Below are 27,627 nucleotides of genomic sequence, written 5' to 3'. Positions count from 1 at the left end.
AGAAAACGGAATTAGAGCACATAAGATAAGCCTGGGAGTGGGAGATTTCTAGGTGCTCATTAAGCACACTGTTTGATAGGAGAGGCTATAGGAAAGGACAAATAAAGACAGCTGAGCAGAATACAACGTATCTGCCAAACTAGTTTGGTTAGAAAAGAAACTGAGTGTGAAAGTTACCAGATATCAGTTAAACCCAGAAAAACACTTCAACTGATCAATTTAAGAACCTAGGGCCCAAAGTTGACTGACACCTTAGTTAACAACAGCGGTAGAAAGAAGTCTAATACTGCAATCCCAAAATGCGTAGGCTCATGCCACTTGACTCCATCAGATCCAACTTCTCCTCATCCTAAACTGCATGAACAGTATCCAAGAAAGAAAGCAGTGTCTGAACACCAGGCTATTATCTACAAGACTGATATCAAGGAAAAAAAAAGAAAAGGAAACTGCATTGTAAGGAATTCAGACCCATAAAATGCATGTATAATTGTCCAGCTTACCTTCACTTCTGAAGTGTCTGAAGGATTAATACACTTAAATCTTAGTATTATAAGTTTGTGAGATACACAAAAAAATCTTACAACTAGCCCTTTAAGACGAACAGAAGTGCATCTATTTACTTTATGGGTTGCACAAACAAGGTAATTTTAAAGCGTCATGTGGATGTTTTTGTTTTAATCCACCTGCATCGCTAACTTTTCTCTCTCTTTATACAGGGAAACAAATGAACAATGTCTGTTTTAGGGCTTCTGAAGTCTCCTAGTACTGGCTCATGTCATACATCACTTAGATAACATCACTAAAAATAGTTTTTAAAAACAACACTGCCTTCATCAACATTTCTCCATGACTGAACCCTTGGAGGAATCTTCAGGAGCATTTAGCACCAGCAGCTCTGAGTAGGTGCTGAGATCCCTCAAAATCCTTGAAAAATTATGGGGCTTAAAATCCCAGTTCTTCCTCCAGTAAAAAGAACAGCTTTAATCTGAGGGAGAGGAGTTAACACACCTTCATCATGAAGAGCAGCATAAATTCTTACAAACGAGACTACCTGGTTAAACACAAACCAGTAAGCACAAAGTAAACCAGCAGAGGCATTGTAACTACCTATGTGCCTGTCCTTATCATACTATAAAGGCACAGTAAATTGAGGCAGTTTGCCCCCCTCTTTCTCATTAAAAAGAGAAAGCTACCTCACATTTACTGTAAGGTTAGAGGGTTCACAATGGGTTGTAATCAGGCAGCTACCGATACCTCAGGCTTGTAGTCCACTCTATTTCCCACCAATTTCTGTGTGTGCACTCGCCTGGCACACAGTTCCCTGCATTGGTTAACTTTTGAGGCCATGTATATTAATTTTTGCTCTTCGGATGACAAAAACTGCATATTTAAGTCCATGGTGCTTTGCAAGTCCCATCTGCCAGATGCAGGAACAATGAAAAAGTCATTATTAAGCCTGAAAGAAAAAAGCATAAACGGGAGGTGGTAGAAACTCTGTTAGTAGATAAAACCAAACGATATTAACTGCTGCCACTCATTCTTTAATAGTTAACAAAGTATATGAAAGGAATAGTTATTAATTTAAAAATATTTATCCTATGGAAGAAACTAGCAAAAAGTTGATCTATGTACCAAGACATCAAAACTCGGAGGCAGGTAAAAACCCAGGTATTTCTCAAAGATGACTGAATGTTAACATTCTGCCTTGAATGCTAACCATATAATCATTCGTATGCAAATATAAGTGAAAGAATGATTTTACCTCACACCTACCAAATAGGAGCTTGATGGTGTCAAATGACACGGCTTTAAAGAGATGCAGAAAGGTCTCACGCTCGATGGGCCTAATCTTCCTGAGAGGCGACTTACTTTTCATGGCTACTTCTCGCAGTCTCAGAAAAGACACACAAGGAGAACTAAAAACCTTCCCTATGGATGCAGATTGCTATTTTGTCCCCCGTGAGTATGCATAATGCTGCTAAAGGGTTCAGATTTCTTCTGCATAAGGCAGGAAGACCAACCTCTATTTCCTCACACTGCTGAAGTTGAATAACTTTCACGAACTGAAGGAAGTTTGTAGTTGCTAAAGATTTATGGCACTTATACGAAGACAGTGAGGAGTGCAAAATATTTCTTGAGAACTGAAAGTGCATGCATCAACCTTCATGTCAAAGCTACACAGCCAAGTGAGAGAAGCCTGCTATCCTCACCTGCTTCGTATCCCTGCCCACAAACATGTGTGCAAAGAGGGAACGATGAGGTTTTCACATTCCACCGCTTTATGCTTCAGTAAGAAATAGCGTGATGTCTCCCCTTTAGTGGGAAATGATGCACGCCACCAATTCACCCAATGCGATACGCAGTACTGAGCTAGCCTCAAAATCCTCACCTTGTCATCCCACAAGGAAGTCAGCTTGCTACCTGGGAAACACCAGCCAATAGATGCCAACCTTGTGCTCTCGCAGGCTCTTTTCTCAGCTCCCACCCATGCAGCAGGAACCTGTGGCCACGAGCCTCGGGTTGCCCTCACAGCAGCGATCCCCAGCCCAGCAGAGCCCATCGTCCTCCCCAGGTACCCAGCCTTCCCTTCCACGTCCCCTTCCCCACTCCCACACCACCTGCTGCCGTGGATCCAGGCCAGGGGGCTGCCATAGTCGCCTCCTTTTTTTCCTTCGTCTTCCCCTGCCTGGGAAGTCATTTCATTTCCTCCCTCTGCCCACCTGGGCGGGGAGAGAGCGGGGCCAGCCCCGCTGCCCACCCGGGAGGGTGCCACATCCCCTCCCTGCCCGCAGCCCCACGACAAGGTGGGGCGCGACCCTCCCCTCCCCTTCCTCCCCCTCACTGGGGGGACGAGGCGCATCCAGCCCCGTCCTCGCCCTCCCCGAGGAGGGCAGCGCCCCCTTCCCCCTCCCCTCACCTGGCAGCGCCCAGGGCCCGGGGCAAGGCCCCATTCCCCCCTCCAAACTTTGCGGGGACCGCATCCCTGGGCCCCCCCCCCCGGCAGCGGCCGCTCGGCCGAGCCCGGCCTCCCCCTTCCTCCCGGCGGCGGCTGCGAGCCGAGCGGCCCCGGGCCGGGCCGGGCCGTGCCGGGCGAGGGGCGGAAGCAGGTCGCGGCGGCGGGCAGAGCCCGGGCGGGGAGCAGGCCGCGCCGAGCCTCCCGGCGGCGGCAGGAGGAGGAAGGAGGGGCCGCCACCGGGGCCGGGGCCAGCCGGTGCGCCCGGAGCGCGGCCTGCTCGGCGGGGCGCAGCCCGGCCCCTCTCGCACGTACTCACCGCCGGGTTCGCCATTACGCCGCGGCGGCGGCGCCCGGAGCCTCCCCCGCTGCCCGGCAGGCGGCACGCACGGGCGGCTGCGGGGGAGCGGGGCGGCACAGGAGGGGATGCCCCGCGCCTGACAGCTCCCCACCGGGCCGGCCTCGGGCACGCGCAGCCCGGCGGCGGCGGCGGCGGCTTCCCGTGGGCCCCACGCCCCCCTCCCCGGGCTCCCGCGGGCGCTTACCGGGGGCGGGCCGGCTGCCGGGGCCGCGCCGGGCCGCGCCGGGCCGTGCCGAAGTTTCAGCCGCTCGCCGCCGCGACCCCACCGGCCCCAGCGAGCCCGCGGGGCCGGGCCGGGGGGCTCATTTGCATATTTCTCAGCCCCGCGCTGATTGGCCGCGGCGCGCGGGGGCCGCCGCGCGCTGACACGGCGGGAGGGGAGGGGGGGAGCGGGAGCGGCGGCGGCGGCGGCGCGGGGCTGAGGGGACCCGCGGGTGGGAGGAAAAGGGGGCGGGGCCAGCGCGCGGGGCGGGGCCCGGGGGGGCGGGTTTCCTGCCCCCGGCCCTCGCTGAGGGGAGGTGGCGGGGGGGGGGAAGGAGGGGATAAAATGGAGCGCGGGCGGCGGGGCCGGGCCAGCCAACATGGCCCCCTCGGTGCGCAGCGGCCAATCCCCGGCGCGTTTACTCGGGAGGCGCCGGCTGAGGGCAGGCCCTGGCGGCTCCGGGGGGGGGGAACGGGGATGGGGAGTCCCGGGGCGCTCCCGGCTGAGCCCTGAGGGGGCGGTGCGGGGCAGTGCCCTCAGAGGAGGGGGGGGTCGGGGCCGTGAGTGGCGGTTCCCGCCTGCGCTGTGAGGGCAGGCGAGGGAGGGGCCGTGCGAGGGGAGTGCGGGTGGTTGGCCCCGCTCGTGGCGTGGCAGCCCCAGGAGAGCTACAGCCCTCCAGAGATAAATAAATACAGGCAGGGCTGCCATGGCCTCGGACACACCGCAAAAAGCCATTTTTCCACAGGGGGTTCCTCGAGCGTGCCACCACAGCACGTGGGGCTCGTCAACCTTCCCCTCTGCTTTTACATTACATTTGTGTCAGTCATACAAAACAAAGTACTTTACATGTCAAATAGTGATTTGAAGATCAAAATCGAGAAGTAGCAGCTCACAAGACGCTTAGCATTCATGTTACAGAGGTGACTTTTAACAAGTCTTGGGCAGGAGTCGTTACAGGCTTATTTCTAGCCAGGGCCCTTTCCCTGCAGCCAGATTGCAGAGCAGGCAGCTGGAAGGGGCGCTCACCTGCAGGGCAGGCAGGAATCACTGAGGGGGCTCCCTCGCTGCTTTATCAGGAGCAGCAGAGAGAGAAAAAGCTCTTCAGGTGAGCGGTTATGCAACTCTTCCTGAAGAGGCCTCAGCAAGAAAGATTGGTTCACCTGAGGACTGAAGTAAGATGCAAAGGAGCGCGAGAGGATTCCCAGAGTTACCCTCCCGTCAGCATGATGCCTAGGAAGACTATTTGGACTACGCGTATAGGGATAGGAGAAATATCCTTCAGCATCTTCTGCAGCTTGCTGAAGAGAACTAGAGATGTACTTCTAGTTCTCTGCAACCTGTTGCTTATATGTCTTCTAAAAAGTTTTTATCGTTACAGCCAGTATCAGATTTCTTACGTAGTTCAGATACATAACTACATGTTGTAATACATGGATTTTAGGATCTCTAAACAGTTCAAATAAGCTTATATTGATAGAAGCATAAGATAGGCTCTTATTCTCCATTACTTCAAAACACAAACCCTTAAGCAATTTATTTAACAGTTTCAGCTTTCTAATATGCTATTTCCCTTCCTCTCCTTCCTTCATTGCTAAAGCTTTATATTTTTTTTTCTTTCAGACTGTTCAGTAAGACTGCTTTTAACAGTTATGCTGAGGTTCTCTTAGAAGCTCTCTTCTTTTAGCCAGCCCTATAGGTTTTTCTTCTGTATGTTTTCTCTGATGAACAATAGAAGATAACTTCAAAAAATAAACATGCCTGTTGTTTAGTGTTTATTTTTTTTTATGTCCTCATGGTTTTGAAAAGAAAGCACATATACCTCTACTTTTCTGTTCTCTCTGAAGAAGTTATTTCTTCAAAAGAAAGGCAAACTTTATCCTTTTAGTACAATTAGTCAGCCAATTGTAGTGCATCCTTAATAAAGCTATCAATGCAATTATAACAGCGTGAAGGGCTTTTAGGTGTAGATACTTTGAATGGTAATGTTATAAGTTGAAAACACAGGGTTAGAATGATAAATCACATGAATGACTGAAAACGGGATCATGGGACTGATCATTCTGTTGCTGAAAAAGAAAATTGAATCTCTTGAATCTCTTAGAATTTAGACAAAAGGAAAAAAAACAGACTGTTCAAATGTGCAGAGTTAAATGTAGATTTTTGTTTGGGGCTTCATTTTCTTAAACATATCATCAGTTCTGGGGATCACTGTCACAAAAGTTTTGCACAGTGCTAAATGTTTTCTTTCAATTTCTCTAAACTTCTGTCACTTTATATCACCATCCAAAAAGGCTACTAGTATTTCAAACAATCATAATTTTAGCCAGTTTTATACATTTTGCGAGATCTTTGTTTTCTCACCACCACTGTTCTTTCACAAGCTAGTTGCAATGCTTTGATCTAACAGTCCATACAGATGACACTTCTAAAATGTTGGCTTTGATAAGGGAGGAAGAATACGGTGTGTCTCCCCTCCTTTATTTATGGATGTCCTACCTACAGCAGTTAGAGCACACGCATGTTTGTGTTCTGGATTCCCACAGAACTCCAGCAGTTCATTCTGCCTTGGGACCTACCACTCGCATGTCTTGTAACACATCGTAGGCTGTAGAGGGAGAAGTCCCACACTTTACGGAACACTCATCTTTTATCCTGTCTGGGTGTGGGATAAAATTTTCCAAGAAAAAAACAACAGAGGAAATTGATTGCTGCACTTGCCTGGTTTCCTGTCCTTTGATTATCCATGGAAGCTGCTGTAGGGGTATTGAGGTCAGGACTGGAATGAGGTCTGCAGGCACTGAATCAGCTGCTGAGATTCCATTGTTGCCACAGTGACTGCTTTGATCCTTCTCTGTAGCCACTCTGTGGGACTTGGGAAAGCAAAGAGCAGCTGCCTGCACAGATTGCAGCTATTAGAGCAACTCTTCATATGTCTCTGTCGACACTTTCTAGAAGCCTGGTAGGAATCTGTGATGCAGGTGAAGACTTGCAGTGCCACGCAGACTGGGCCTTGGTTGATGTCTCGTGGCTGCTTGGTGCGCTGCCTTTACAACACGCTGCACGAATGTGGAAGGGAACACTTTCAGATTACTTTTGGAGCCGTTAACAAATCTACAGGGTGAGGGTAAGCTCATGTTATTTTACCTCTGAACATATTTACAGTCATAGGTTCCCATACGGTTCAAGTTGGGGAGGTCCACTTTGTTTTGTTGTGTTGTTGGCTGGCAGTTTGTAAACACATTTGATCTGAAATATACACGGGAGCTCCTGCAAAGAGGAGCTGTGCTCCACACCTGCAGATGTGAAACACTGCAGATGCAAAGTGAGTGCGTAGAGGCAGATGGTTTCTCTCATGGCCTTGCAGAGGCAGATGTAAACCAGGCTATGGTTATAAATCTTTTTAGGTTAGTACAGTTTAATTCTTTTGACTGTGTGTGGGGGAACAATTGCATCCAAGGGTCTGGATCAAAAAGAGATGGAATATTGTCATAAATAACCACAAATAAAAATCTGATTGCTGTTTATATTTGCAAGCAACCTATTTTGTAACATGGAAACCTCTTGGCACCCAAACTATTTTATTCTGAGTGATATATCCTAGAAGTTTGCTGGGCAGTTGGAAACTACTGATGTAAATTAAGTAACCCTGCAGTTAGGATATCAGAATGCTGCTTCCACTGCTGTTTCTCAAACACCTACATCTGTAGTTTGGTTCTCCGCTTGCCACAATGACAGACACGAGTACACTGTTAGCTGATAAAACCATAATTGTAGTACTAAAATGAAGTCTGCCATGAAATAGGCAGTATAAGAGGAGAACATTTGAGAATCTGAACTTACTGAAAAAGTATTTTTGACTAAGTCACGTTTTTAGTAAGAAACTGAAAAAAAGTTTGTTTTTTTTTTTTAGGGAATTGTTGGTAGTTACCAATTTTGTGGGCTTTTTTTTTTTTTTAACCGTTTGCTGTGCTCCCTTTTGAGAGAACCGCTCATCTCTTGACAGACTGAGGATAATTTTTGAGTCTGGGTGCTGAGATGAGATTTTTGAGACAGGGTTTAAAGTGTAGTCTGCAAAGATCATGTCTAAACAAGAACTGCAGTAAAGAACCACTGCTAAGCATTTGTGTTAGGAAGAAGGTAGCCCATTCAAGAACAGAACTGGAGGTTTTGATGACCAGGTGGAGCACAGGACTGAGGGTCATCTGTCTCTCACTGCGCTACATAAGACCGCGCTGAAGCCTTACTGCTTTTTTTCAATAGATGAGTCAAATGTGGAGGGGTCTTCAAGAGAAAGAAAGTAAAGATAATCACTTTAGAAATAGCAAGTAAGGAGATTTTATTAAAGTAGAAACGTGTTAGAGATGCATAAGTCTAGAAGTATCTTGGAAGTGGCTACAGTGATCTGAAAATAGCCGTATTTAAAATCATGTTAGTAGACCAGTTGTTGAGAACAAATGTAGTAACAAAAATTTATTATTATTGTTGTATTTTCTTGTTTTCATGCTTGATTTTCTGTTTCTTTATGTTACCAAAATTTGAATGGATATGGTATTACCTGATATTTGACTGCAGGATTTAAAGTACGTGTAGTATTTTGTTTGAAATCTTATGCCCTTGAAGATTCTTTATTAGGACTGTCTTACTCTAAGACTCACGTTTGTTGTCTGTGGGCTGGCTTTAAACTTACTGAATGAAAAGAAAGAAAAATAGTATATAAGGGATTTGAAGTCTAGCTATGGGGTACAGTTTTGTTTTTTTTTTTAATAAAACACTTTTCTGGAGATGATATGATCATCTATGAGATGACAGATAGTGGGCCTCCTACTAAAATAGGTATTTTGTTTGTTTTTGCTTCTGTTCTCTTTTGCCTATTGCCCTGGTAGTAGTAATCTTAATTTGATAGTAAAAAAAGCAGAGTTGTTTTCAGGTGTTATAAGACACGAAAATCTATCAAAATCTACTGGGAAAACTACTTCAATGGTTATAGCCACAGGGTTTTCTTTTTAGAGGTGGGCAGAGGTTTAGTGGTAGCTTCTACTCCCTGGTGAGGGTTTTTGATTCTCTTACTCACGTGAAAACAGTAAGCTCATACTATAGGAAAATCAGATAACGTCTTAAGGACTTGAGGCTTCTGATGAAAGATTGGGAAGGAGTGGGAAGACAGGTCAGTGCCAGTGTAGAGCTTTATCTCATTTTGAGTATTGGTTAGGGAAACACTTCAGACTACTTAAAAAGGAGACTTAGACAACTCTTCAGGTAGCTTGAGTGCACAAAACAAGGTGTGAGAGTAAGTTACTACCTTGTCAGCTGCTGTATTCAGGGACTGCTGTAGGGAAGCAACTCTCTTGAAGGAGTAACAAAACTATCATCTGGAACAGTTACCCTATAAATAGGGTTACTGCTTTAGGGTAACTACGCACTACTGCTGATAGACTTGTGGCACTTTCCTGTGTAGCTCCACTAACCTTACTAGGGTTCTAGCTTCGGGACTGCTGTTGTGGTCTAAAACTAGTTGTAAAACCAATTGTTAGTATTGTGGCCCCCTGCAAACTTGCCTTGAAACACACTATCTCAGGAGTACTGGTGCAATCCGTGTACTGGCTTTTCTTAGGCACCTCTGAACGTTGAGCCCCATATGTGCTCTGTAAAAGAAATTCATATTAGTGTCATCAGTTGTGAGTGGCATATGAAGTAAACTCCTAAAACATTAAGTTTTAATGCAATCTTCTGGTATAAAATGCTATTTATTCTTCTTTCTATATGAAGTGTACTGTAACAACCACTGAACTGTTAATAATAACTCTGTTACTCTTTATCTCCATTTCCTTTTCTTTTTTTTTTTTCTGTAATACTAAGCCAGTGAAATAAACTCTGGGAACTGAATTGTGTATGCAAAGCTCTACCGCCACAGACAGGTGTTGGAAGAATTTGGATATGATACCTCAGTTTTGTGTGAGGCTTTCATCTGTCTGATGGGACTTCAAACAGCAGAGCCTGACTGGGCTGCATGAGCTGGTGCTCAAAGCAGCCACATGCCTAAACTTTCTAAGTGTAGAAAGCTTCTGCTGCCCTCTTGTGATGGTTGTGTAGATAGCTGTGTAGCTGTTAGAAGCCCATTTTCTTTTGAAGCTGTGTTTTAGCTGCTAATGAAGTTAAAGATGTCTTTTTACTGGTAAGCAAGAGCTTCTAATCTTATAGGCTATAAAGCATTCTTTTTAAGGTAAAATTACTAGTGGATGTCATTTATCTTACCTTTAGCAAGGCTTTTTGTACTATCTACTGCAATACTCATATGCCTAAGGATTTTATGCTCTGCATGGACAAAAAAATAGTTTTTTTTGTCTTTTTTTTTTGGACTTTAAGAAAATAAAAACTGTCTGGATGATCAGGTGTGGAGTCCTTAGTACTCAGCACAAATGCTGGTAATGAGTAAAATACTCCAGGGATCCGTGGTGGAACTAGTTCTGTTTAACACCTCTGTTGGAAGATGCCAAAGTGAGAAGGACAGGCTGATTTGCTCGAAGACAGGGCTGCCATTGAGAGACCTGGACAGACTGGGTGACTGACAGGAGCTTCCTTTCTCGAAGCTTGCTTTCTAACCTCAGATCCCTAGAACGTATTCAGAAACCTCCTGTGCAATCTTCAACGTGTTCAGGCATCTGTTTTATAAATCCAGATGATGTAACATGCCAAGCCGATTGTTCTGCTGCCTGACAATAGGAACGTGGCTTGCCATAGGTTTTTTGGTAAAACTTAAAATGAAGTGGTGATTCAGTCTCTTGTCAGTGTTGACTTTGGGTAAGTCCTCAAACTTGCTCTGAGGTAATACTGAAGTAATCGTGAAACTGAAAGTGAGAATGTGTTCTTTGTAGCTCTGTATTTGTAACCTTGGGGTGAAACTCACCTGGTCTTAGACAACTTTTAACAAGCAGTTTGTACTTTTCTTTGTGTATGCATTGTATCTTTGAAGTGAACTTGGCCTGGTATATGTTAGACACAAGATTTGATGTTCAAGTTATCTGTAAAATAAATCTGGTACTGTGTGAACTTCATTGGTACCATTTAGCTTGTCACAAGACAAATCATCGTCCTGTCGGCTGTTGAGGTATCATGGAGTAACTGCTAATATTGCTGAGTCCTGTGAGCTGTGCAGTTGAGCACCTGAAACATACACCCTGCAGAAATCATCCTATCTAGACCAGAGACCACGTTGGTTTGTGTGGTGCAAATCAGCAGCGGCTCTGCTGAGCCTGCCCTGCAATTTTCAGTATGGAACAAGTAACTGAGGGTGCACCTTGCAAACAGAAAGTTTTACATCTCTTCTCTTGAGGACAAATTCAGGGTAGGCTGTGTGGGATTCAGCAGTCATTTGATCCCGGGGATTTCGGCAATGCCTAGTGATCCCAGCGTGCTGTAAGAGCAATGCAAGCAGGCAGCAGCAGTTCTCCCCATTTGCAGTGCTGAAACCCTCCAAGGGGGAGCTGAAGGTAGAACAGAGATGTGGCTGCCAGGGGTTTTAGGAAGTCACTGAAGAGTGCTTTCGTTTCACTGGGGTTTTGCAGCAATTTGGACCCATGTACCTAAATTCAGTTAAAATGATTCTTTGGATCTGCGCCTGAACAAACAAAGCTCCTTTGGACCTTGACTCTCTAGGCTGAAATCAAATATTTAATATCAGCTTAGAAGTGATTAGTTGATGTGGTAAGATGAACTTTTAAGAACTTTAGAATGTTTTGGCTTGTGTTTCTCATGTTAAGCTTAATTTCTGTGAAACTACTAGTCATGACGTGCAAGAATATGGCAAAATTAAGCTTAAAGGTCTTTTAAAATATTACCTCGAGAAACTATATTGTGGAGGTTAAACATAGCAGTGATTGTCTTTATTGAATTGTTGACTATTGCTGTGTACAGTAAACCAGCTCTGTGCAAAGGAAACAAAATTTGCATTTTCTAACAAAATACATATTGGCAAAGACTGTTGCATTTCAGAAAGTTAATTCTAATGTGCGGGTCCTAGGTAATAGTTGTGAGGTACTGTTTCTGATCCTTCTGTCACTGGTCTAGTTTGTGACTGATGCCACAAAACTGAATATCCAGATATTTGTACTTGTATTTCATAAAGATGCATAATAAAAATTGGATTTTGGGATGACAGAGCGCTGACCTTCAGGAACTTCTAACTGTAGTGTGCTGTGAATGAGATCTTTGTTCTATTTGACTAGCCTTCCCTTGTCTGCACAGACTTTAATTGCCATCTTCTAATGGTTTCCCCACAGCCATCTAGGAATTAGGATTGCATTTTGGCTGTACTGGCTTGTTTGTTCAACTGCTTTATTGCTTTATCACTCCTTATTACAAACTCCCCCCTCCCCCCCCTTTTTATTTTAAACTTCCACCAATAGTTGCCATAACCTCCAGTACCTCATCGCTTGTTACCTAATGCTTAAATTGTAGGGAAAGTTTCTCACATATGTGCGTGTACGTGCTCATGTTTTTTTTTTTTTTTTTTTTTTTATGGTGGTATTTAATAAGACAACATTGTGGTCAGTAATAACGGCTCCAAGAAATTGGTATCGATTTTTTCATATTTCGAAGTTATGAAGGAATAAATGAATGAATCTGTTCCCCTGTTTCTTAAGTTCAATGGATTTTAAATATTATTTAACTTTTTATACAAACATCTTCATTGGTTTCAGGTATGCTAGACGCAGGAGAACTTTGTGTGTGTCTATATATATGGAGGTAACTAGTTAAAAAGCGTAATGCTTCTACTTGGGCTCAGTTTGTAGCATTAATGCTGCATCCCCCTCACCATATCACTGCTGAAAGTGCTTCTGCAAAAATGAGATTTGACTGCTCACAAGAGGGCACTGCAACTTTACTTTTGTGCACGTTCTTGTGAGATGTAAGCATTGCTCTGAGGTCTAGCAACAGAAGGCAAATAATATTGTTACTGTCTAGACTCATTCATTTTAAAACCAAGTTCTTAGCACTAAAAATTGCAAACTCTTTTTAAACACAACCTGAAATTGAAGTTAGTGGAAGTAATGGAGAAAGTTGAGTGTAGAACTTTGAAATGGAGTGTCTGTGTTAACTTTTGGGTCCAAGAATCGTAGCTGCTGATGACTGAGGTAAGGAGAGCTACGTAATAATCTATGAGCTCATTTAAAGAAGAAGAGGGACTGTAATGAACCAATTTATTTACTTATCAAAGCCTTAAGTGTTATTTGACAGCTCAGTAGACAAATCATCATAAGAGGAGTGTTCACTTAGTAGAGATTAATTATAGCTTCCAGCATATCAAGTTTATTATGTCCAATAAGTATGGCAAACAGCAGTAAGAACATGTTTGTCGTTACACTTGATAGCTTTCTTTTGCCTCAAGGCCTGACTCATGAAAAAATGATTAGATGTGGGTGAATTGCTCCTAATTCTGCAAACTGCTTTTTGTGGGGGTGTATTTAATCCTGTCCCTTAAAGCAAAATGAAAGTATAGGGTCTAATACTGAAGTTATCAATACATAACTGCTTAAACAGTGTTTGAACTTTAAGGGAGAGACTTTTTTTTTTTTTTTGTATTGGTTACCTATAGTCCATGCATTTGTTGAATTTAAAGAAACTTTAAACTTTCGGTCTAGAATGATTTTTCTCAGTGGAAATACGGAAGACAGGCAACCCAACAAATGGCTGTTTTTTTAGGGACCGCCTGCTGAAGAAATGTGTTTTAACAAGGTGTTTTTCCAATTTTCCATAGTGACTTTCAGATCTGAAATTGTTTCCTACTGATTAGTACAGAAACTCGTGAGCTGTGTTATGGAAAAGCATATATTGCTGAATAGGCAAGGCATATTCAGAGCCGAATTATGTGAATAGCTAATGGAGTCGTAAGAATCTGCTGGGGAAAAGCTGTACTTATATATAATTTTTTTTATTTCTTTTTGAGAAGCATACACACTACAGGATTATGACTCAAGCTGGGAGGAGGGGAATTATAAAAGCTAATGAAGTCATTTAAATAGTGAGAAAAAGGGTTACAGAGGAAATGAATAAACAGTGTAGAGTCTTTCAGCAGATTAAGAAAAGCCTTCTGACAACTAAGGTAAAATAAATTTATGATCTCCAGAATAGGTTTTAACTGAAGAATATAAATTTGCTTTTTATTCAGTGCTCTGATGGACATATCAAAAAAGGAGACTTCTTAAAACAATGAGAACTTGATATCCTAGTGACAATTACTGAGTTCTGGCAGTTCAGACTGAGCTGTAGGGATGTTACAGTGCAGTTGTGAAATAGGGAGTGAGCAATTGTCTTCAAGTCAAGGTAATTGTGCCATCAAAACCAGATACCTCTTGCTGTGTGCCATGTTGAGTCCTTTTAAAAAAAAATTGGTAACCGTTGTCTAGGGGAAGTGTGTGTGACCCACCAGATTTGATGTTATCCCATGTGGTGAGTACTTAACTACGTCAGTGTGTTACGGTGAATTTGTAAAGGTAGGCAGTCCAACTGGTATGATCTGACTTGGCAAAGTATGATCTGACTAGCCCAAGTAGCTGGCTCCTCGTGAAGGCCTGCTAGGTGGCTACTCTTAACAGTCAGTTATATGAGGACTGGAGCCTGAATTCCAGATCAGAAGCCCACTTTGCAAAGTTGGAAATAGGGGCTTATGCTCTAGACCCCAAAGCCCTGCTGCAGCTGCTTGCCCCATGGTAGTGTTGTGCCCTGCCCCTGTTCAGGCCTGTCCCAAACTGGGCTGTTTCAAGATGGAACTAGGAATAACTTGAATTAAACAAGATGCCTCTCTGTTATTGTAGGGCAGAACTCAGTGTGAAAGGGGAGGAGGGGAACACCAGCTGCTTAAAGGAGGGAGGAGGCTCTTTACCTGCGATACAGACAAATGTGTTTTGTAATCTTGGGGCATTTTTCTTTGAAACTTTCTGATATATGCTTAGATGCTGTTAGAGAAGAAAACTGTATGACTAGATTGCTTTAAAATGGTACTGTTTGGTGCTCTGACCTACTTGTTGCCTTTGCTCTTTCTGACTCGAGTGGTCTTGGGCCAGGCTGTCTTTGCTGTTGGCCGTATCCTGCCAGGCAGATGCTAGCACACATAGAACATTTGTTCGGAGTCGAGAATGGGATACTTGCAGGGCTTGGAACTGCTGTGTTTAGAACAGTTTTGTTTCTTAACCTTCAAGAAAATTATTTAATAAGTACGGTGCCTATGTCAACAGTCATATTGACTATGTCAATAGCAACCAACAACACCAGTTGGATAATATCAAACTTATTGTTGCACAGAGTTGAATGGACTCTCAAATATAAAAGAAGGCACAGAGAAGTATTCTGTGCTGCTTTTTATTCTTCTAAATTTACTTCTGTTCAGTTTTTCAATAGCTTAGTTACAAAATTCTGCTGTACCTACTCTGGATCTTGGCACCTTCAACTCCTAAAGAATCTTATTGCTATATAGTGGTGTATATAATTGTGTTGTAAGGATTCAAAAGCAGTGGGCATAATTCTTATGGGCAGCTGGAGCTTCTGGGCATGAAAGAACAAGAGCAGAGCTTGGTGGTTATGAACTTAGGTACACTGGCCAAAGCACGGCGTAATGTTTGGTGAGGAAAAAGGTAGCAGTGGACAGAAGATAGGATTGGATAAGTTAAATAACAGAAAGGAGAGACTAAGCAGCTATTTGCAAAGGGATAAAAGAAAATAACCCACTACTTGGAAGGGTATTGTTGATTGTGTTGACATGGGCTGTTAACCTGTAGCTCTTTCATGAACGTGCTGAACCAACAGCATTTTAAATGTCTAATGTCTGTTTAACCTATGTGTATCATAATATTTTTAACGAGTGTCATTGTTGGGTTTGAACATGCTTATTTACAGCTGTATAGGTTGACCCCTTCAATACACAAGCTGCTTGACTTGGAATAAATTGGGTTGAATACTGCTGCTCTAGCTTACAAATGCAAAACAAAATCTTCCACTTGACAAAACTGAATGTTAAGGTACTCATTGGTCTTGGAATTAACTTGTGAATTTGTCATCTTGATATTTATTTTTAATGAGTCTTTAAGTGATTCCCATATTTAAAGCCTTGGTTCACAGTTTTGCAGTTGATGTAAGATCTCAGCTGGACTCAAATTTGCAATAGAATTGGCTTAGGTTACTTTTTATTCCTACTTAAGGCCTTTCATCTGGTGGGGGTATCAGGCTGCTTAGGAATGCTACCTCCAAACTACAAAGAGTATGTTTGATGTGGCTGCTTATATTAATAACTACAGCTCGTGAACATCTAATAATTTTAAATAATGGAGCAACTGGAGTCACAAATAAGCTTAGCTAGATAAGGTACTATGCAAAATACATTACAACAATTTTAGAAGTTCTGAACAGCAGGTTTGTGGAATTGGTCACTTGCTTGTGCTAATGTTTTAATGGGTTTTTACACTTAGTTGTGCAGATTGCTAACCCTCTAGACCTCCCAAATGCTGCTACTGTAGCAGTGGATGTCTGGGCAATAACTCTTTATTTCTGAGGTAGCTAAAGCAATACTTACATGGGAAGGGAAACTGGGAAGGCACTTGAGAATTGCATGCATTGAGAGGAGTGTAGAATGGGAATTCCCGGGTTATGAAGCTGTGTTCTAAGATCCTGCTGTGATCTTCTGGAGGCTTGAAATAATTGGGTTCATGTGTTTGCACCCCAGCAACCACCTGCCCCTTAGAAACTTCCCAGCTCTTTCATGAGCTACAGGAGAAGCAGCACTTGCTCATCATTATCAGCCCGTGCTTTAGTTTGACTCTCCCAGCCTGAGCTCTGTATTTTTTCTCGTTTCTTTTTGATTATACTTTCTGTCCCAAATATAAGACCTGCCTCCATGCTGCATTTTTTTACCCTGGTAATTTGGAACAAAGACCATGATTTCAGTTTGTCAATCTAAAATGTTTGCTTTCTGCTTCATTGTTACAGGAAGTTAGGCTATTTAATTAACTATTAGAACTGTCTAAATTAAGTGATCTTTATTTCTAAGTGTGTGCCTTGTTAACATCTCTAGTAAATACAGTTATTCACTTCTAAAATGTTTGTTCTTGCATCTGTTTGCAGGCACTGATTAGACATGATTTGTATTTGACATAATATTATAGGTATTGAGGTAGTATTTGAATACCCAGCTTTTCACTTCTGCAATGCTGAGCTGTGTAACAGCCCATTAATTCTCTGCTCTAATGCAGATTTTGGAATTAGGGCACATGAACCTAGGCTTCAGGATTGCTCAAAAAAAAATGTGAACTGAATTATCTAGGATTCATTAGCTGCCAAGAGGAGACTGGTTTCTTTTCTTGTGACAAACCATGTCACTTAAGGTGTAATGCTGTCCCTGATATTTAAGGATCCTGAAGAGTTCTTCTACTAGTCAATGTGTAAGGAAGCTGTGTGATCTGGCTGGTTACTTGTGAAATCGTTAATGGAAATAATTTTGAGTTGGCAATTCAGACTAGGAAACAAGACTGTCAATGCAACAGGAAACAGGCTTATGACAGATACCCATTTAATGTAGGAAATTGGCAGTGCTTTTTTATGCAGAGCTAAGTCTTCTGGAGAAAGAGGAAAAAGCTTAGACTCTCCGGTCCTTAGCTCTGTCACATCTCATTGCAGACGTGCTGCTTCTCTCCCTCACCTAGCAGATAGCAGGGAGTTGGCATCTGCCACTATAACGATACCTCCCTTTCTGATGTTCGTGAAGCATACAATACAAAGCTCAGAGAGTGACATAGCCCACTCAAATTCCAAAAGCTCATTTCTTAAACTTAGTTTGGTAAAATTATCAAGTACTGTAACATATTTACTAGCTTGACAGACTCTTTTTTTCTTAGCCAGCCAAACACAGCTTGTGTTTTTTCAAGAGAACAGATTGTCGTGGTTCCTCCTTCTTGGTGTACAGCAACATGGGCGTGTGTGACAGCAACAGAACAGCAGCTAGGACTGAGAGGCAAGGAGGGCTGGGGATCCACGGAGTCATTTCCTGTCCAACTACTTAATATCTGCTCCTTACCTTAATAGCAAATAGGTACACCTTTGAGAGCATTTACTAAATTAATCCTGGTTATCTACTAATTTCAAACTAAGAAATAGTCTTTTATGTAGTTATTTGGATCTTAAAGATTAAGTTGAAAGACTGGAATTTCATAGCAAAATGTATCAAAGGTATTTATCTAAGGTCAGCAGACCTCTTAAGGAGCCATAATTAATATAAGGCTAGAGTGTCACCGTTCCAGCTGAGCCATTCAATTTCAGAAATCTCTGGTAAAGAAATGGAGGGGTGACAGCATGTGCTGTGCCACTGGAAAGTTTAACACTTCTTATTTGCAAGGGAAGCACAGAGCACAGCAGTGAAGTCATACCTTACAGTAACCCCAAAACTAAAATAACCTGATTATGTACCTGCATATGGAGACTGTCTTCTGTTGGTAAACTCAAGTCTTAAAAGAAGCACTGAGATGTCCTTGTAAATGAGGCTTACCTAGGCAGCCTTTCCACCTTGGAGAAGGTGGATTACTTATGAGTTTAATGAGGTGATCTCCTTTATTGCTGCGGGAAGAAAAGAGTACGAATATACTCATTTAAGGCAGCACAGCATGCTCAGTATATTGCAATGTGCAGCTTGCTTTGTTGCTTTTAGGGTATTTCTGTAAAGTAGTTCATAAATAATATTTTGTGTACTAAATAGACAAAGGAAAAAGACTTTTTTTTAAGCTTATTAATCCAATAAAGATGGGGTGAAGCAATATTCTGAATTTACCGTGCAGTAGACTTTCCTATTTGCCTGGTTATTATGCATTTCAAGTTTTTTAAAGGAAATATGCAATGGAAAACTATTATTGTTGCTATGAGAACAAGAATTTGCTGCAATGGTGTAGTTGTTGAAGTTTGTAGCACATCAGTATGTTGACTGCTGCTCAGATGTGAAAACAATGCGCGGCCAGTTTGAAGAGGGGCCAGAAACTTGAGGAAAGGGTTATAAGTGTAATTAATACACCTCAAGCCTTTTTCAAACACTTGTAGATAACCTACTTCTGCATTTATTGTCCAGTTCTAATATGTGACATTTGCAATCTGAATTGCACTGAACTTGAGGCTACTGGACAGGCCAGCAGGACACGAGTACTTCAGCTGAATGATTGATTGCTTGTTCTGAAGAAACCTGTTGTAGAATTTTACAATATTAATTTTGGGGGTTGTAATGAAGAGCTTTACAGAAAACGTTCTCTTTTAACAGTGGAAGGAAGTAAATATGTTAAATCAAGATATTCTAAAGATTTCTGATGGCAAAAGCTGGCAAACAGGCATTTGTTCACTATCACAAACAAAACAGACTGAACCAAGTGACCTGCAATGAGACCAAAGTAGTCTTAAGTAGCAGGACAGTGTAATTATCTTTGTGCCTCTTATCCCACCCAACCTGCTTTCTGTTGAGAGGGAAAAAAAAAAAAAAAGAAAAGGACTTAGATGTTGCCAAAAAAGAACGAAGACTATTTTTAAAAGAGATAGCGAAAGGTGCACGTACAGCTGTTCAAGGAAGTTGAAATGGCGTTGGCTTGTTGTCTGTAGGTACCGTAGCTTCCTTACAGGCAATGAAGCCATAACCTGCAGGCTGGTCCGAAGGGTTGTCTGTCCTACCCCTTTGTGTACAGCCCCTATAAGAAGGGTTCTTGCTGCACCTGGACTACTGGTTCTAACAGGGCACAGGGAGGTGGGTGCATTCAATTCAGAAAGGCTGCAGTGCCAAGCTCTCTGTTCTGTCTTGTAACCAGAATGGTATCTTAGGTCTGGACCCAGACTTGTCATGTTCAGTACAACAGACTTGGACTTCATGTCTCAAGTACAAAAATTAAGGTTCTCATACTAACAAAGCTTTTAGGGTCCATGGCTTCTGGCTGCTAACCTCAGAAACAAATGATTTGAGAAACGAGAGCATCTACAGTTTCCTTGCATGTTGTGATGAGTATTCATGCCTGAGAGCACCTGGACAGTTTTTTCCCTCCCACCTAAACTGATTTTATCCTACTTCCTGTGGTACCCCTTCCCTCATTTTCTGAAACATGTATGATGAAGCCATCTCTGACAAGAACATAAAAGGCACATTTTTAGCAAGATCTACCATTTTGGTGAAGCCTGCACTCACATAAAGAGACTCGCTGGTGCCAAAGGCATGACACTAATGGATTTCACTTCCTGGTTCAAAACTTCTGTGAAATGTAAATCAGTCAATATTTAAGACGGTGTCACGTCTGGGAAGGTTCTATTTTTCTTAAAAGATATTGGGAGTAATCCTTTAAAAACTGGAATCAGGTGCAACTCCTAGGGCTACTCTAGGCTGTATAATACTGCAGAATCAGCATAGTATTCAGCTACCATCTAGTGGGGAATTTGAGGTAGTGTTCTGAAAATGTGGAGCAGTAAATGCTCCAGAATCGTTAATTCCTACATAGGCAGACTTAAGGAGTTCTGGGAATCAGTTTTTGCCTGATTCTTTTACATCCTTATAACTATTCTGCTTTCACAGGAATAATCACGTTCAAGGGAGGAAGTATACTAATGTGGATTAAGCACTCAAATGCAGAAATACAGAAGTGTAGAGTTATATTCCTGTTTTCCTTACAAACCCATAAAATACACTCGTGTCTTCAGATTCTGAATAGCTCCATTTTCCTCTCATTTCATCAGACATTCTGGCTTAAATTAATCTGTCAAGTACAAATTCTACAGTGTAGTGACTAGGTTATGGTTGCTTTGGTGTCTATGCTGCACATGCAATTAAATGCAAGAGTAACAGTAGAAAACTAGCAACTAGCAAATCAGATATACCTGAGGAACATACAGGTTTATGTAATATTCTTTTAAGTAACTTTTTCCTGCTCTGTAGTTTGGCTTATCAATGCTTGTAAAGATAAGTGGGTGTTCCTAATGTTAGCTGAATAAAATGGGAGGTGGTAAATGATGTAAACAAAACACCCTCTTGCCTAACAGCAGTTAGTAAAAAAGAACAAACCACAAAAGCCTCGAAGCAGAGAGCAACATCCCTGGTGGTAGTTGAGCAGCAGTAGTCATCTGAGAAGCATTGAGTTGTGCAGTTAAACTGCCTGGTGGTGCTTGGACTTGCTTCAGATGCACCAATCTGATTCTCCTGAATTTGGGGGGAATCTTAAATATCATGCATTATATTTAGCCTCTGCCTCAAAGGAACAGTGAGCAACTTTCCCTTTATTTCTACTGAGCATGTTTGTGGCACCTGTACCCTGTTCCCCATATGGATATCCTTCACATTAAGACAGCTCACCTTAATGTACCTCTGTTACGGTTTGCAAGCATATGCAGATCAACATCCAGTAATGAAGTTTACTGCTGTTTTTTTTCTAGGTCTAGAGAATAAGGGCCTATTTCGTCGTGTACTGGCAACTCTGCAACTGTGGTCCCGATGCTAGTTACTTATATTAAGAGTAGCTGATTATTAAAGATCAAGTCAATTTGTGTGGTTCCATTTGTGGTTATAAGGTCTAGTACTGTTGAGCACTTACCTACTATATAGTTGTGTGAAATATCAATATAATTTTTTAGCTAAACATATATCTGCATTTTTTTTAAATAACTCACTTGTTTCATAGGGGGAAACACACCAATGAAGTTGATCTGCGCATGGCGGTACTACTGGCTTTAGTTTGTAGCAGATAGATGATAGGAGTCAGCCAGTCACTGTGAGCTCACTGTATGTAAGTTTTTCTTCTTAGAAAATTGTGTTTGAATGTTGGGTTAGAATGTGAGTTGGCTTATTGGTTTAGCTTCTGGTAGAGACCTGCTGTTTTTGGCATGCTTGAGTTCTGAGTGTATTCATTCACTCCTGCTTTTCAGCTAAAAACTACCAGTTACTTCAGTGAGATTTTTGGGGTCCTTTTTTTGTTTTGTACTAGACTTAAGATTCAAGCTGATATTTTAAGTGTTTTTGAGCACATGGATTCGTATAACTTCAGAGCTTTCTATTCAAGACTAGTGTCTTAAGTCAGGTGTCTACATAATCTGGTAGTATAGATTACAATACTGAAAATGGTTAGAAGAATATATAGACTTGCTGCTGTGACTATTTTTTTTTTTTTTTGTGTAGCAAGGCACTGTTTCCTAGTAACTGAACTAGAGGATGTTTAGAAGTTAAAATTAAATAGGCTTCCTTGGGCAAACCAATCATGAGTTACTCATCTAGGAAAAAATACTAATGAAGAACATAGGCTTTTTAGAAAGGCAGTGAAAATTGCCTTTTGCTGGCTGCATTAAACTGTAGCTCTTTATTGGCCAGTGCTTGATTAGCAGGATCAGTGTGTTGTCACAGAAACCAAACATACTTGCTCTTAACAATACAATAGGGAAAGCTATTTAGCTTGGAGTTTGTTTCCTCGTTCTTCATTCCTTCAATGCAGTGAGCCTTCTATAGACTTCTACCAAAAAATCACGAAACCTTCATTGACTGAGACCAATATGGGCTGCAATACCAGTAAGAGCACAGCAGTTGTAGAATCTGTCCAAAAACCTGGAGAACAGCCTGAGGAAGAAGAAAAAGATGACCCTTGCATGGAAACGACTGCTGATGCTGCCCAGAATTCGGCTCTGAAGGACAGTGCTTGTGACAGAACAAGCTGAAATAGGGTATTGATGTACTTCAAATACAAACTGTAGCTATGAAGTAAGCAACTTAATTATTGGTGTTCTGTGCTTGAAGGGATTGATCTTTGTATTACTGACAGACTGCGCAGATCAAGTCGAGTTTCATGCAGGATTTGAAGGAAATCTGTATTTACAGTCGATGGTGTGAGACGCCATCAAAGTTGATGGATTCCCTGGGTGAATACTCAGAAGTTTGTGTGTTGCAGAAGAAGCAAGCCATCAACATTGCTTCCTGGAAACTTGCACTGAAGTCTGAAGTAATCTCATGGAAATCGGTGGAGCCCTAAATCTAAGACATTAACTGACTTTTTTTTTTTAAATGTATGTATATGTATCTGTTAATTTTGACTCTGACAGTTTGTATTGTAATGACAAGTATAAATAGCAATAATATGTTGAATAATCTGAAAGTGTTATGCAATAAACACAAATCTACTTCAGTATATACAAATTCAACTACATATGAAGTTTTGTCTATTCTCCAAACTGTGCATGTTGATCCATTGATGTACATTCATATTTACTATAGTTCATTATGATCTGATGCGTTGGAATTTTGAGCAGTTTAAAAATCCTGATTATAATCAGTCTTCAATCTTGTTGATGCAAAGGTGTGCAACAATTCCTGTGCTTGAAGGTGTAAACCAAGTAAATTAGTGTTGTAACATATTTGGTTCTTTCAGTTCTTAACATGTGCAGTAAGAGATGTGCACGTACTTAGACATGCACACACCTAGGTGTACATTTCTTTGTGGGCTGACCTATACTTAACTTCGGACTGTTAATTAAAAGACAGTCTGGCATTTCTTAGTGTTCTCATGATTTAAGCACTTGTTTATAGTGTTTATGTATGTCCATTCTGAGAAGATGAAATCTTTATTGTATGTCCACTAAATGGTGGATGGCGTGCATCTTTAATGAAGTATGGAACTCACTTTACAAGAGAGGCTGAATGCCTGCTCTGTAATAGCACTGAAATGTTCTTGATTGCCATATATAACAACTTGGGAACAGTATATTCTGGTACTTTTTTCATAAATAAGGCAGCTTTTAAAGTTATTTCAGTAGCCTGCTCATCTGAGTTTGGTGTCTGATAGTTTTACTTCATTCTACTTACCTATTTTAATTGCTTTGAACTATTCTAGCTTGAATGCAAATGAGTTGATTGAAAACAAGTATGGTGAGAGGAGAATAAACTTTTAGCTGTTTCTGAATTGTGGACAGACTCTAGAAAACAAGAGGATCTGGCTTTAACTCTCAAAGGGGCATATATATGATATATTTGGCCATCTGCCTAAGTATCTGAGGGCTAGCTCTTTCTGAGGGATGGCGGTGTAGCACTTCAAACTGACTAGAGGGTAAAGCTGGGTGTTTAAGAAACTTCTGTTAACTAAATTCATGTACTTCTGAGCTTAAAAAAAAATGTTTGCTGTTTCTGCTTTTTCAGATGTGCTTTGTCTTGGGTCAGTGTTCTTTGCTTAAAAACTTAGCTTCTTTTAAATCCTGTGTCTTACACAAACAAAAACCTGCTGTCTCTTAAGAGGTAGCATTAACCTTTGGGTAGAGAAGGAATAACAGAAGGTGACTCCTCTCTGAAGGGTCTGTTTCTTGCTGTGGTGGGTATCTCTAACATGGAGTTGTATGTTCAATGAGTAACCTGAGTTCAGTAAATATAATTTATTCAGTACGCCTGTTGGGCATACCTCAGTTGGCATGGAGGTGGTGGTGGGAAGCAGGAAAGATCAGATCTGTTACTACTTGCTGTGTGTTCATTATAGCCTCAAGAGCCAGCGAAGACAAGTTAAAGGGGGTTGGCACTTCCAAATGGGAACTTGACACTTGGCAGAATTAAGCCATAATTCAGCAGATTGTTAGAGCTTTTCTTTAGCCAAATGCATGTTAGTTGGTGTTTTTGTATGTCTACATTAGCATATCTTGTTTAAATGCTGGCGACGCTCATTTGAGAGTATGAAATATAGCTGCTTTCACTGTGTAAACTGAGAATTTAGCTAGAGCAACCCGTGCATAATTTCACTGCCAGTGTGTAGGCTACCAGACAGGGTAACCATGTTTGTACGTGGGTACACCTAGCAACCTGAAGCTCCTGGGGGTCATATCCAGAAGTTTACAACAGGAGTTACCGTCACTGTAAGGATGTCTAACTGCTACACTTGTGGATGGGCTAGTGTCTTAACTTAGAGTAATATGGGATGATATGTGTTCTTCATCCGAGTGACTGGTGGCAGCCAGGGCATTTCAAAGGTGTACGCAGCTTGGCTGGTAGTGGCAGGTGGCCAATGTAAACAGTAGCCTGTGGCTGTTGATTGTATATCTGGTATGTATGCATTCTTCTCTCACAAACTGGATCCTATATTCTTAGTGGTAGCTTGGGACCTGCGGTATCTTTATTTGAATGGTCATGTGAAGAACTTCATGTCCTTTGCTTTCCCAGTGACCCAGTGCAGTGTTCCCTAAAGTGGTGTATTTACAGCTTTACTCCCTGATGGGAGGGCAATGTTGCGCTTCCGGAACAATTGTACTTCATTCTGTTTGGACTACCAGTTCAGTTCCTGCACTTTACAGCTGGCAGTTCTAACATGAATTTTTAAAATGGCACTTGATCCTCAAGTACTTAGCTTAAGGCATTGGCTAGATAATGATTTAGCACTTCTTGTTACAGACTGCAAGTTGCAGAACTTACTATGTACACACTACAAACTACTAGTAAGAAAATTTATTTATAATGTTCTAAGCATATTATATTTCTGATTCTTACGTCCTGGAAGTTAAACAGAGGATGGCATAAGTTACCAAGCTAGTGGTACTCAACATCCTGTAGTTTCTCTTTAACATTGCATACAAGTACCTTGTTTCCTCTTTTCCCTAAGAGATTACCCTATAACTGCATTTTGGCTTCCTTCAACCCAGACTTAGGTCATCTTCAACAGTGTCTCCCTTTCCCCACAAAAAAGGCTTATAAAATATTGTCCTACCACGTTTTTCATGACTTACTCGTCTAGCATGTGCTAGTCTGCACATGTCAGAGGAACTGCTCTGCAGAGCTAGGGATTTCGGGTATAGGCTGTTGTAATAGATGAACTGTAGCGATACTGTCAGGGAGATTCAGATCCATTTGTTCATATCTGAAACGATATTGAGAACTAGATCCACATGCAGCAGCGTGGAGCCCTGGGCAGGGCTAGCTAGCTGTCCTGCTAGCAATGTGTGTACTAGCTCAGAAGGTTGTGTGTTGTGCTATGATGCACCACAAACGCTGAAGCAAAGGAAGGCTGTGTGGTAGGCATATGATCTTGGAGTCTGGTGTGAGAGTACTTGACCTCCAAACATCAAGGGTTTTGTTGGTTTTGTTTTCACTCTTCCTGCACTCTTCCTATCTACCCTATTATGTAATCTTATCTCTGAGAGTTGCTATACGCCCTTATGTTGAGCTTTCTGTTTTTCCCATTACTTCTCTGTCTCTGGGAGGGAAAAACGTTTGGTTTATTGCTTTACATTCAAAGGAGGAGGAAAACAATTACTTGGGCAAGTGTTAGTAAATATCTATTGAGCAAGACTTTGATAAGCAAACAGTTGCGGAGATGACTGAAAACTGCCTTATGAGCAGGTGCTGGGGCTGTGTGGTCTTTTGTGTTCTGTCTGTGTAGCTCAGGTCCTCCTGCCCTCAAAATAACAGCATTTTTTATAACGATGCTGAGAGCACGTTCTTTGAATTTTGGGATGTGTATAATTGATTATGAAAGCTATGGAGTGGCAAATGGGACAGAACAGTTAATAGAAAGTCTATGGAGTCTTGCCAGTGATCCCAGAAATAAAATATTTGTCACAATTTTGGAAACCAGAGCTGATCTGGGGATTGGAAAACACAAAATTACTTTCTTCTATGCAACCTTCAGTGATCATCCAACTTCCCATCTTGTGCAAGGAAGTTGATCCATCTCCTGAGGATCTATAATCATACCTCCCTCACTCCTGAAATGGAGTGTCTTCACTTATGAGTTCAGTCTCTCACCTGCAACCATTCTTATCCTATTTTCTGTGCTGTTGTTACTTTCCACTGTCGTCTATTATGAATAAAAATATATTATGAAAGCTTTTTGCTGATCCAGATCAAAAATACCACAAATCACGGTTGGAGCATATGAAATTCTGATGTTAATAAAATAATGGAATATGCTTAGAGAAAGCCTGCACTTGTATTTATGGATAAGACTAAAAAATGAACATGCTACATCGTAAGTAGGCAGGATATTTCATTTAGCTTTGGGTGTCATGGAACAGGATTAATTATATCTGTGTGGACATATAGGTAATGACTTAAACTAACTTGATTGCTGCAGTTCTTTGAATTGTCACTCCATTGCTTTTTAGAGCTGAAATCACACAGAAATGGTTGTTTTGTCTTTTTACTTAGCTGCTTGTAAAATATTAACATGCCTTTGACTCATGGTATCACTGTCTTTGCAATTAGATTCTTACTGGGCATTACGTAAATCCACTATGCCATCTAGCAGGAGGGGGACAGTAATGGGGAGGAGGTTTGTAATGTTTTGTAACAGATGGCCTTCATCTGGCATATGTAATTAAAGATACTCCTCACTTAGATGTTGCTGTGTCCCAGTAGTACCTGCTTTTTGAAAAAAAAAAAGAAAACACTGCCTCAGTGCTTGTTTTTCCTCATTTACCGTCTAGTAGTGGTGGACAACCACTTACATTTCTCAAATAATTACCTGTATCCTGAATCCTTAAGTGTGTGCCCACATGTCTGTATGTATAAAATTATATAAACAACCCCTTTTTAATAGAAAAACTTTGCGTTCTGTAGTAAGATCAGTTTAAGATTGGGTTGTTGAGCCTGGAGAAGATTCCAGTACCAAAAGGGGGCTACCGGAAAGCTGGGGAGGGGTTTTTGTCAGGGGGTGTAGTGACAGGACAGGGGGAATGGTCTTAACTAAAAAAAGGTAGATTTAGATTAGGTATTAGGAAAAAATTCCTCACTGTGAGGGCGGTGAGGCCTTGGCCTAGGCTGCCCAGAGAAGCTGTGAGTACCCCGTCCCTGAAGTGCTCAAGGCCAGGCCAGATGGGGCTGTGGGCAGCCTGGGCTGGTGGGAGGTGGCAGAGGTTTGCAATTAGATGGTTTTAAGGTCCCTTCCAACCCAAATCATCTATGATTCTATGATAAGGTTAGTAAGATTAACTGAAATGCTACCTTTCAGGTATATTGCCCAAATAAGCCTATGTATGTGCTGTGTGTCTCATTCTCCACTTTGGTGAAAACATGGAGTGACAGAATTAAATAAGTAGTCTCAACTGGGATTTGTGATAAGTGCTCTGGTTCTTCAGGATTAACAGTCCTTCCTATATGCAAATTACACT

At 41.8% G+C, this 27,627-nt stretch overlaps 1 protein-coding gene and 2 long non-coding RNA genes across 12 annotated transcripts in view; 2 read left to right on the top strand and 1 right to left on the bottom strand.

Annotated features, from left to right (window-relative positions):
- The window catches only part of CHD9 (chromodomain helicase DNA binding protein 9), a 94,410-nt gene extending 90,638 nt beyond the window's left edge, over positions 1 to 3,772 (bottom strand). For 6 of the 9 annotated variants that reach the window (XM_083851433.1, XM_083851442.1, XM_083851443.1 and 3 more), the window contains exon 1: positions 3,499 to 3,772. The gene's annotated coding sequence lies outside the window, so the exon portion shown is untranslated. Of the gene's footprint in view, positions 1 to 3,272; positions 3,400 to 3,498 lie in introns of those variants that run through there. The other 3 variants (XM_083851440.1, XM_083851439.1, XM_083851438.1) reach the window with 3 other exon arrangements.
- A 127-nt stretch (positions 3,773 to 3,899) lies between these two features.
- Positions 3,900 to 27,627, top strand: part of LOC310905314 — a 132,719-nt gene continuing 108,991 nt past the window's right edge. For both annotated transcript variants that reach the window (XR_014588940.1, XR_014588941.1), the window contains exon 1: positions 3,900 to 6,640. This is a non-coding gene — a long non-coding RNA (uncharacterized lncRNA). The remainder of the gene's footprint in view (positions 6,641 to 27,627) is intronic.
- Positions 17,804 to 26,854, top strand: LOC310905315. Its single transcript, XR_014588942.1, has 2 exons — positions 17,804 to 21,075; positions 21,186 to 26,854. It is a non-coding gene; the product is annotated as an uncharacterized lncRNA (long non-coding RNA).

Source organism: Anser anser (assembly GCF_964211835.1).
Source record: "Anser anser genome assembly, chromosome: 11".
Taxonomy (NCBI): domain Eukaryota; kingdom Metazoa; phylum Chordata; class Aves; order Anseriformes; family Anatidae; genus Anser; species Anser anser.
The sequence above is the reverse complement of the archived record's forward strand: the minus strand, read 5'-3'. Positions and strand labels throughout refer to the sequence as shown.